Genomic DNA, 10,166 nt, shown 5'->3' with positions numbered 1-10,166 from the left:
CAGACCATGCCTCTATTGGTGTTTTGCTCTGAACAAACTTAGTCGGTAGTCTGTTAAGCAAATATACTAAGGTGCTAACTGTTTCAGCCCACAGAAGCTTTGGTAGCTTCTTCCCGAATAGCATGCACCTTGCCATCTCCATTACTGTTTTGTTCTTCCTCACAAAGACTCCATTCTGCTACGGTGAGTATCGAGCTGTCAGCTGGTGTACAATTCTAGTTTCTTAACAAAAAACATTGAACTCTTTTGAGGTATATTCACCTCCATTATTAGTTCTGAGCACCTTAACCTTCTAACCACTTTGAGTTTCAACCATTTTCTTGAAGCCTTTCAACATAGAGAGCACTTGTGATTTGGTTTTTAGAAAATAAACCCAAGTCATTTTACTGAAATCATCAATAAATAGTGCAAAATATACATTGTTGCTCAATGAGGTTGTGCTCATTGGTCCACAAATATCTTAATGAACTAATTCCAGCTTGTGAGTAGCTTTCTTGGACATATTTTGAGGGAATGATTTGCGATGTTGCTTCCCTAGATCACAATTTTCACAAGTTTGAGCATTAATTGTGATTTCAAGCATGTCTTCAACCATACCAGCTTCTTGCATGAACTTCAATGACTTCAAGTTGAAATGACCATATCTTTTGTGCCAAACAACACTCTCATCAATCTTGGCACTAAAGACATGATCTTCAACTAAATCAAGCTTCAAATAAAAGCTATTTCCATTCATTTTAATTTTTGCTATCTCTATTCCATGTACATCAGTGATAAAACAAAAATTTTCTTTAAAAGATACTGCATATCCATTTCTTAACATTTGTGTAACACTAAGAAGATTTTGATCTAGTTCTGGAATGTAAAAAACATTAGTGACAATTTTTTTACCTCTCTTGGTGCTAATAGCAATTGTCCATTTTCCTTTGGCCTGCACAATTTCACCATTTCCCAACTTGACCTTTGGTTGAACTAATCTGTCAATGGAGGTAAAAATTGATAAATGTTTGGTCATGTGATTGGTGCAGCCATTGTCATTGAGTCAAGTATTTAGTTCATGAGAACTGAGTACTTGTGATGCCATAAATAAATGCTCATCATCATCTTTGTCTTCTTAAATCACATTTGCATGTTGTTTGTGTTTGCTGTTGAGATTGTTTTTTCTTGGCTCTGCAATACTTCTCACTATGGCCAATTTTATTGTATAAATTACAATTAAAATGAGGTTTACCTTTGTACCAACAATCTTTCTCAGCATGGTTGGTTCTGCTGCAATGAGAGCAATGCGAAAAGTTTCATTTTCTTGAAGATCCTTCAATTTTCTCTTTGTTGTTCTTAAAGAACTTATTTCCTTGTAGGTTTCCAGAACTCTTTCCCTTATGATTTGCTTGAAAGCACCTTCCATCACCTCTCATTAAGACCCTTTGCTTCTGTGCATGAAGCTTGCTGGTTAACTCTACAATTGTGAGACTTTGCAAGTCACAAGACTCTTCAATTGCAAAGATCTTGGCTTCAAACTTTTAAGGGACTGAAACCATGATCTTTTCTACCACCTTTTGATCTATAAATGCCTCACCAAGAAGCCTCATTTGGTTTACAACATCCATTAACCTGCTAGAATAATCTTTCATAGATTCGCTGTCTTTCATCTTCATCAACTCAAACTCTCTCTTCAATGTGAGGAGCCTGACAGTTTTAACTCTGTCACTGCCCTCAAATTCACCTTAAAGCTTGTCCCATACCTATTTAGTTGTTTCCAAGTCCATGATTTTGGTGAAGATGTGGTCTGCAAGTCCTGAATGTAGGCAGGTGATGGCTTTGTCTTTCTTAAGTTTTTCCTCATCATGTGCTTTCATCTGAGCAACTATAAGATTTGCTCCTAATGGTGGTGGATCAGCTTCAAACATCACAACATTCCACAAACCTTGAGACCTTAAGTAAAACATCATTTTGACAACCCAAATGTGATAGTGTTCACCATTAAACATTGGAACTACATAGGAAGTACTGTTGGAAGTAGACATGTTTGCACCATAGTTGCTTGAAAAAAAAAATCACTCAACCTCACTGTGTTTAACACTTAAAACACTGAAAGAAACTTTATCTCACAGCCCATAGGAATAGAGCTCTGATACCACTATCAGAATCTGTAGAAAAAATAAATAAATTAGGAACTAGAACTTGTAGAGAAAAATAAATAATTTGAGAGTTAAGAATTGAAGGAAGACACACATCTATTTCACAAATGAGAATGCCTATTTATAGGCTTACAACCAAATGAAAATTGCAAAAAAATCTCAACTACTGGCACTACTTCTACTAACTGAAAACAGAAAATTATGGAGCAAGAATTTGATACGAAACAATAACAGAGACTAAGTCTAACTAAGACTTTTTCAAACTTCAGAGGCAAACTCTCATCAGTTCTAACAGTTCTTTGTGAATACATTGCAATACTTGCTATTCACAACAAGGGAATAAACATAGCAGAAAGAAATGAAGTAAAAGATTAGGGGAAGTTCTGTAGAAACAGTTTGCAAAACAAACATGAATTTCAACAGATAATAATTGCACATACTGTATATAAGCATCCAGGAACGTCAACAAAATGCTCAATGGTTCCAGAAACTGAAAAATGAAAGCGATGGTAATCCTGCAACAATTTGGAATTCAATAATTGAACCATATGATATGAAAAGTCTTTATCCTACAAAGCAATAAAGACAAGTTGTACCAAATACCCGTGGTGCTAAACGGAATATCACCAAGGTTCCATTAATAAAAGAACTAAAGCAAATTTCTTTTCCTAAAAGACCTTGAATCGAAAACTTCTGACTCTATAGAGAAATAAATAATGATCCTAGAAAATAAGAGATCACCCAAAATAAAAAATTTTAAATAAAATAGTGAGAAGGAAAAAAAATAAAAAAACAAAATAAAAACACACGTGTGGAAGCATCCCAATACTATATAATTAGAGAATTACATAATATTCAGATTGTATACTGCTTAACAAGAAGGAATTATCTAGAGTGGTCACAACTAGTGAGGATGGTTTTAAAGGGCAAGGGAAAAATAAGTCATCTCATTGGAACAGGCCTAAAACATGAAGATTTGCTATTCATTGTTTGGGACAAAGAAGATTCTATGATTATGTCATAGTTATGGAATTCAATGTTACTTGAAATCAACAGAAGATGCAATTTGGGAAACCATTTGGCAAAGGTACTAAAAAATACAAGATACTGCCTGACTTTGTGAATTGAATATTAAAATCTCCATTACAAAACAGGGTAGCTAATCGATTATTGAGTATTACAATGTGATGAAGAAGAGTCTATGGCAAGAGATAGACTATAATCAAACATTCAAATGAAGTGTTTTCTATCATTCATATTGAAGAAAGTTGAAAATGGGTGATGCTTGATCCACCACCAGTGGATGGATCAACCATGATTGTAAAAAAACCAAGTGGAGGAGCCAAACCAAATGGTACAAATCAGAATGTTAGCATGGAGCAAGGAAGACAGGAGTCGATGAAAAACTTAATAAAGAAGAAACTATGGTGCTCGTACAACAAGAAAACATGTAACACCAAAGAAAAATGTGGGAAACTTCATGGAAAACCACAAGGTCTCAATCGGGGTGATGGTATGAGGAGCTCGTACTTCTTACATCATAACTATTTTTTTCTCTTCAATAGAAGTACATCTTCTAACCATTAGTTTCATTTTACCTTGTCAAAATTGCAAAAGCTGAGACCAAAACAACCTCTAAAAGATGTGTAGCTCTTAGATCACAAATAGTCAAAGCGATAGAAAATACCTTAATTCAAAATCTTAGAGAATCTTTAACAAATTTAAATGGTGGTAGACGACTATCTGCAGCACATACAGCAATATCATCACATTCCGTGAAGGCAATTGCTCTAGCACCGGGTTTCAACTCTCTTATAAGAAATTCATTGAATGTCTGCATATAAAAGTCAAAATTCAACTATAGTAACTGTTCCATTTATAGAAATGATACCAACATCCAACAATGGTAATAACAATAACCTCACCATCAACTAAGAAGGTTAAAAACCAACAAAACCACAGGGGAAGTGATATTGCTCCATCTCTGTGCAAAAATCTACTTTCGTCTTTCAATTCCAAGCTAAGCAATAAAAATTTATATGTTCCATCTTGAGAGGGGAATGTCCTTGTTAATGAGGGTATTATTGAGTATTAAAGTTATTACAAGTGTACAGTATATATAGTTTATTACTGCAGTTTATTATTTTGCTAATCAATAAAAACAAGAAGAACAAACACGTTCTTTTCTCCGATTCTTGTTGTCTAACAAGATACACATAAGATTTAACACAGACATTATAAATTGATTCGTCCCTCATGCAGTCATGCCATTTGATTATGGCCCAAACGGGTGTTATCAGCAAAATTTATAAAACCTAAATCACCGTACACTAGGGTTGCATAGCTAACATAGTATAGTGGCTCTAGGATCGTCCATAGGGACGGGTTTTCATCGTACAGCTGCCTTTAGTGAAGGAAATAAAATGGTGCTTTTCCTTATGAAAATTAACTTTTGAAGAAAATGGAATTGTGGTTGCAAATATTGATTTTAAGTTAAGCAAAAATAAGAAGTGAAGTTAACTACAAAGAAAAGGTCTCTTAGAGCTTTAGGTCACTAGGATCAGGTTCCTTAGACAAAGTGGGAGATTCCGGATCTTCTCCTTGCATTGGGGACAATAACATAAAGGATGGTTATCTCCCAAACCGGTTTTGTATTTAGCAGTTCAGACTTGATCCAAAGGGTTCTGAAAAATGGTAATTACTTCCCATTAATGGCTTCAAACACTAAAGACCCTCACCTTGAACCACCTTACAATGGCTCGTAAATGATAAATAATAGACATCCATGGATCTAGCAATAAGCATCCATAGAATCCGAAAAGCTTACCAAGTATTGGCCATTCAAGGTGATTTTAAGGGATTTAAAGCTAAACCTTGAAATAAAAACCATTAATGGTTAACAACTACATTCATTTAAAGCAAGGACAACTCCCACCTTTGCATTCGAGTCCTTCACCTAGTTTCCATCACTCTAAGAAACGTAAAACCTAGCCACTCATCCCCTGAGAAATCATTCTCAGAGGTTGTTTGGCTAGAAAGAAAAGTGAAAAACAAAATGAGAAGGAAAGGTAGAGCAAAAACTCTGTATATTTCTTACTACGGGGATTTTTTAAGTGTCATCCTCTTCTTTTTTCGAGGTTATACAAAGAGAGATATATAGAGAGAGGTCTTTCTAACCAACAAATCCTATCATTGGTTGATTACAAGGATAAAATAGGAAATTACACAAAATATTTGGAGATAAAAATCTAATGGAGTCAGTGCATAGGAAGATTTCACATACCATGTGAAATTTCGCATGGTGTGCGAAATTTCGCATGGTATGCGAAATTGTCTTTCACTCAGTCCCGCTCTCAGTCCTGCAACTGCTCCTCTTGATTTCGCATGTTGTGCAAAATTTTCGCATAGCCATGCGAAATTGCTGGTTGTTGGATTTCTTCCTCTGGTTTTCTTCCTTGCATCTCTAATTGGCTTGGCAACCTATTGCCAAGCTTGGCAAAGGGCTATGAAGTGCTCCAAGATTCTGATTCTTCATGTATTTGAGCTTCAACTTGCATTGCCATGGATTTCACAAAACTCTCCCTCATTCTTGGCTTGTTTCAATGATCAAATAGCTACCAAAAACACCAAAACTTGCCAAAAACTGATTAATAACCCTTGCTGGGTTCCTTAATATGCCAATTGAGTTAAAAGGTATTAACTACTACTCAAAAGTGTTCAAAACAGTTAGTTTCAAGCTATAAAAGAGTACTTTTTGAGTAGTAATCATAAATCCTTCAGTAAACATATCAATCAGAAAATTATTAGCATGAAGTTGAAATGAAGGCAGTCTAATGTGCCATAGCAAAATAGAGATAATATAGTCAACAATCATTAAACAAGATAGAAATGAGAATTCATGTGTGCATCAGGGAGGAAAAAGTATCACCAATCTGTTTCAGAGTCCCACACTACCTTAAAATGTTCCAAAGGGTACTTGACTTCATCCAACTTGATTTGATCCTACAAACCATGCTGAATTAAATTAGAACTGAAGTATGTTCTTCAATACCTATGATCTCAGCATTTAAAAGTTCAAAGGAATGTAGTTTAATATACATATCTATAACTAGGCCACCATGAATAATGAACCACATATAGGTATACATCTCTACCAGAGAAAAGGAGGGCAAACATTCTCAAACAACAAACAGGAAGCATACCACATATATGCAGCACGGCTTCTACTTTAACAAATATTATTTATGAGAGAGAGAGTACTTTGCACATATTCTATTGATCAATATTTTGGCAAATTGTATTTATTGAAATATCAAATAGATAAAAAGGGTCATCAAAAATGTATTTGGTTAATAATTAATGATAAAGTTGATTACGAATTTATGTGCTTCTATATAGAACTAAGTCTTACAACATAAATGACGTGGGCATTTAATACAAGTAACAGGATGCAATCAAAATATATGTTTTTGTGAGGATTCCATCAATCTTTTTGAGTAATTATGTTGTAAGGATCTAGTTGTGCTAAAGAATTATTTCAAACTCAATTATCAACCATTTCATAAGTAATTGAAATCATTTCATGGAAGTTAGAAATCATGGTAACAAGATTATAGTTCATTCATTAAGAGAGATTGTCATGTCTTAAAGAACTTAATGAACTTGGGTATATTTTTAGCAGATTCAACTAAATTCATTCACTTTCCTTGCTTTTCAGAAATGCTTTGCAAATGGAGAAACAATTTAAGTTGTGCAAGAAATTAAATATTGATTATTCATTGCATATATTTTGTTTCCGAATAGACATTTAAAATGCATTCAAGGAAATCTATTTACAATCAGAAGAAGAAAAAAATAGCAAAAAATGTGTAAAAGCAGTGAAGCCTCTACCAGAACAATGAACAGTTCCATTATGGTATATAATAGTGTGAATGACAATTTTAAAACTTCAGTCAGAGTACATGTTATTGTTAACAAAAAGTCACTAAAAGGTTAGAATGAAATGTATCTCTTTAAACAAAATGGCACAAGATCACCAGAAAGGCAGTTGAAACCAATAAGGAATGTATGATTGCTTTACATGGCATGACCATAAACACTAACCAATGTCTTACTAATTTTTTATCTTTAAGACATTAAACCTGTCGTTCTGAGCAGAATGTTTTTAGACAAAGATGATTAAATTAGTCACCCCTTAAATGTATCTGTCTATTACAGAGAAGTTCTGATCCTTGCAGGCTCTAATTGCATTCCAAAGGATTATGATCCAAGAGAAAAACAAGTAGTTATAATTAACATAAATTTTTGGAACAACTAGTCAATAAATCAGAGTTACAGGGAACACCCCAAGGCAACAAGATGTTAATATGAGAATATGGGAGGCTCAATTCAGAGCTCAGAACTATTATTATGAAAAAATTTTAAAAAGGAAGCAGGAATTTCATTGTAGGAAAATTATGGTTGTTGATGCACATTCTCTTGATAACAATCTTGTTAGGTTGGATGTACCGTATGCCATGACGTACAACATTAAAAATCTTCACCACAATGTACTTGCAGCAATGCTTTCCAGCCATAGGAATCTTTCTAGTTTTGCTAGACAAGTCTCTTGACTTGTAACAATATTCCAGCCACAGCATTTTTTCTTGAATACATGTCGAACACATATCCATGGCATGTTAACATGTGTGTGTATATACCTATCCTTCTATTTGTCCATCTATATATAAAGGAAACAAGAAAATCATTTATTAAAAAAGTGAGAGTGACTACATGAAACAGTGAGTATCCTTCAAGAGAGCTGTCTGAAAAAGAAAAGAAAAAACAAAACATTTATACATCCCCAAAAGACCTAACAGAAGAACCAAACAAAAGAACCCACATTGTGAATGCTTTAGAATGAAGGGGAGGTCTCCAATAGAAAACTCAACTACTATAGCTCCTTCCAGAGCCTGGTGATTCACTAATTGGTTAACCAACTGAGGATTCCAACTAAAGAAATAATATAAACGTCTAAAGAGCTCAACAATTTTGTGACTTCAAGCATGAAAATTCCTTCTCAGTCCCTGGGTCACTTAAGAAAGGCAATAGCCAAAGGCCCCTGGACCAAAATATTAAAAAAAAATACTCAATGGTAAGTAAAGATTCACTAATCCTGCTAGGCAAGTAAGTATTCCCTCCACAATGGCAAAATTGAACCTGCTAGCTTAGAGAAAGCTATCAACACCTATGCCTCTATAGTCTAGGAGAACTCCCCTAATTCCTATTTGCACTAGGTTACCTAGAGAACAACAATCAACAATAAGTTTGAGGCAACCAAGGAATGGAACTACCCCTAATTCATTTTGGCAATGTCATAGAAACAAACATCTCTTTGATCCCGCAAAATCAAACTAATAGGATGCAAGAGAATTCTTTAGTTATGGAAGCTCAAATAAAGGAGATATGGTATACATTGTTGACAATTACAATCAAATTAACCATTATAAAATGTTAGTGTATTAGATTAGATTTGTTAGAGAATTTAAATTAGTCAAGTTATTTGAATTCACTTCTACTTTTGTCATTTTAGATTATGTCGGATTAGGATTTTTATGTTTTTAAAAATTTAAATAAGGGCATATTGTTATCTATAACAATTCTGTCGTGATCCTAGGAGTGTAATTTCAAGGTTTGGTTGATAACCCTAATTTAAGGTGGTGTTTGTTTTTTTGGCTTTTTACTAAAAATAATTCATTTTCAGAATTTAGATTGTTTATTTTTCTACTTTTTCATAACTTATTATAAACTTTTTACTGAATATAAAAAGTCAAAATATATAGCTTTTTCTAAATAGAAAAAATAATATATTGATTTTTCTTTACTTTTTAATATTTAATATAAATAAAATACTAAAAAAACAAACTTAATATTTAACACTATTAAGCATTAAGGTTCTATTTAGAATTAAGTAAAAAAAACAAACACCACAAATGTATTGCCCTAAAATAATAAGATGATGATGCAAATTAGTTTTAGATATGCTTTTATGGTATCAGAGCCTTGAACTATGAAAAATACCTATGGCAAAAACAACCATGACAGGGTCCTCACATCGAGATGACTCCACATCTATGACATCTGATCAATCCCACGCCAATTAGTCTGTCACGACATTTCCTAGCGGGGACAACAACTGTAACGACCCGCACCCAACCATGTAGATATTGTTCGCTTTGGGCCCAAGGGGCCCTCACGGCTTTAAAACGCGTCTACTTGGTTAAGAGGAGCCTCTACATATATAGCGCCAGGAACTTGCTCCCCTATCCCTGTCACGCCCCAAGACCCACTCCAAGGGCGTGACAGTCATTTCACACTTCAAACCCGAAGGCTTATAGTGTAACCTGACCCAAACAATTATCTTGTAATCGGAAGTTACCAATTACCAAATACCTGTTCAGAGTAGCGGAACAAAATCTAAAATCCTCAAAATTCAATTTCAAAACTAAAACATCCACTATCCAAAATCCATTGTCCAAAAATTTGAAAACTTAAACAATTCAAGTACTAGAACAAATTTCAAAATCTCCAAAACTCAACCTTGATCTAACATAAAATTTAAAGGATCAATATCCAAATAACTTCCAAATACCAAAAGATCCAAATGAACACAACTAACAGTTAAACAAAATCCAACACAAAATCCTAAGTCAAATCTTAACGATGACCATTTCTCAACCTAGCCATCACTCCTCACCCGAACTAAGGGTACCTGAAAAGTAGTCAACAAATGGGAATGAGCTCACAGCCCAATAAGGAACATTAATGCAGTCCATGGATCAAACATTTCAAACTCACTTGCAAAATAGGAGATATTGTAATCAATCATTTTCATAAAGTTGTGAGTAAATTTTTTTTTTTTTTTTTTTTTTTTTGCCAATGCATTCAAAATTTCTAACTGTATGCATTCATTTATGATTCAAATAATTTCATATCAAATTCAATCAAAATATTCCAATAATTTATTTACTCTGGTCATCAAACATCAAA

This window comes from Vitis riparia, chromosome 7, assembly GCF_004353265.1.
Source record: "Vitis riparia cultivar Riparia Gloire de Montpellier isolate 1030 chromosome 7, EGFV_Vit.rip_1.0, whole genome shotgun sequence".
NCBI lineage: Eukaryota > Viridiplantae > Streptophyta > Magnoliopsida > Vitales > Vitaceae > Vitis > Vitis riparia.
The sequence above is the reverse complement of the archived record's forward strand: the minus strand, read 5'-3'. Positions refer to the sequence as shown.